Here is a 2,421-nt window from a genome sequence, read left to right on the forward strand (position 1 = left end):
TTCGAATTTCTCTAATTTCTTTAGTTTTATCTGACTGTAAAATTTCCAGGAATTTTCTTTTAACTCAGATATTCTTTCTTCTACCTCAGTAAGTCTGTTTTGATGCTTTCTACCATATTTTAATTTGATCTATTGAATTCTATATTTCTTTTTTTAAAGATTTATTTTATATATTTTAAAGATAGAGTTACAGTGCGAGGTAGAGACAGAGTGAGTTCTTCCATCTACTGCTCTACTCCCTAGATGGCTGCAATGGCTGGAGCTGTGCCAATCTGAAGCCAGGAGACAGAAGCTTCTTCCAGTCTCCCACATGGGTGCAGGGGCCCGAGGGCTTGGGCCATCCTTTACTGCTATCCCAGGCCATATCAGAGAGCTGGATCAGAAGAGGAGCAGCTGGCACTAGAACTGGCACCCATATAGCATGCCAGTGTTTCAGGCCAGGGCTTTAACCCACTGCACCACAGTGCAGCCCCCTAAATTCTTTATTTCTAATATTTCATTTTGATTTCTCTCTAAAATCTCAATTCATGGGAAAATTTCATTCATGCCATGTATGAATTTCTTTAATTCATGAATTTGGGTCTGGTTACTTTTGAGTAATCCTGTGGGTAATCTTTGGAATTCAATTTCTGGCATTTCATCAATCCCTTCTTCTTCATATTCAAATGTTTTGTGTTCCTTTGTGGATGAGGTCATGTTGTCTTCTTATTCTTGTTTCTTCAATTTCTTCACTTATTTTAGGCATTTGTGGAGATACTTGTTTTTCCCTCTGATCAGTTTTATTTTTGAACTGTGCTTCTGTGGCTTAGTGGAATGTTTGCACTTTCAGTGAATGTCCTTATGTGTGCTGGGTGTGGTCAGGGAGTTCTGGTCAGTGCTTCATGGTGGGGCAAATATTAAGGGTAAATCTCTTCTTGATAACAGAAGGGTAGGGAATGATCACCTCTGTTAGTGTGATCACATCTTAACCTCCTCTTCTCTAAGGTGATCAATGCCTGGGTCTTAATCCCAAGTGGGTGTAACATTCATGTACACTGCCATGTGAACTGCACAAATGATCTACACAGCCTTCAAGTTTGTATCCCAGGGCAGTGACTGATCTCAGGTGACCAGGGAGCTCTGAGCATGTTGAATCTCACACAGTGATTGCCCAGAGGCCCAGCTACATGTGCCCTCCCCTACCACCACAGAGTTCCCACAGTCTTAACACATAAGGCTCTCACAGTCATTGGGTGCAGAGGGTCCACTCTGCCTCACCATACTTTCTGACCCAGAGTGACAGACATTCCTTGAGCCAGCTATCTGTGGGTGCTCCTCTTAGGTGGCTTGAGCCCCATAGCCTGTGATATATTAGGAGCATGGGGTCCTCACACAATCTTTTTGGGTGTCCAGCCCACTATCAGTCTTCCCCAGTCAGGCTCAAAGTCAGTGATGACCATGGATTTTTCCCTCTATTTAGAATCTCTGAATTATATGTGTACACAAGAGCCACTGACTAAATGTTGCTGTATCCCCATCATTGCTGACAGTACTGCTTAGAAGATGCCATCCTGTCTCATCCAGTTGCTGAGTATGTGCATAAAGGCTTTTGCAGCAGCTACTTTAGCCTGAAATGGCAACCTCCTCCCCTAATTGCAGCAGGCACCATGGTGGGGGTGGCGTGGGATGAGTCAAACATGCCCCTTCCATTTCCACTGGGACCAAGGTTACCTTCTAATGTTTGGGGCTCCTGGATAAATTCACACTGGCTAAATCACCAAAGGTTGCTGCAGTCTGACCTAAAATCCATCTTCAAGCTGGTAACCTTTCTGGATCTCCACTGCTGGAGTCATATGCTGTGTTCATGTTCATGCTGCACATCCACACATTCCACACAGGTCCCTGGAATTCCATTTCCTTCCATAGAAGTTCCACTGTGGCTTTTTCTTTATCTTTCTTTATTTTATTTATATGGAAGAATTACAGGAGAGGGGTAGAGACATACAGAGAGAGGGGTCTTTTATCTACTGGTTCACTCCACAAATGGCTGAAACAGCCAGAACTGAGCTTCTTCAAAGGGAGGAGCGAGGGCTTCTTCCTGGTCTTCCATATTGCTGTATGGAACCAAAGACTTGGGACATCATCTTCTGCATTCCCAGGGTCACTAGCAAGGAGGTGGATTGGAAGTGGAGCACCCAGGACTTGAAATGGTGCACATAGGAGATGCCAACACCAGTCCTGAAGTTTTCTTTCTAATTCTGAACTTACTGCATTTACTATTAATCCTTAGCCAAGTGTGGTGCACCATTCCCTATTCCACCATCTTGGAATTGCCCTCATGTTTTCTTCATCCAGTCATCTGTTAGTGGACATGGGGATTGATTCCATATCTTATATATTGAGAATTGAGCTACCATAAAAATTGGGTACAAAAAGTTCTTT

This window comes from Lepus europaeus, unplaced genomic scaffold, assembly GCF_033115175.1.
Source record: "Lepus europaeus isolate LE1 unplaced genomic scaffold, mLepTim1.pri SCAFFOLD_3_1, whole genome shotgun sequence".
Lineage (NCBI taxonomy): Eukaryota > Metazoa > Chordata > Mammalia > Lagomorpha > Leporidae > Lepus > Lepus europaeus.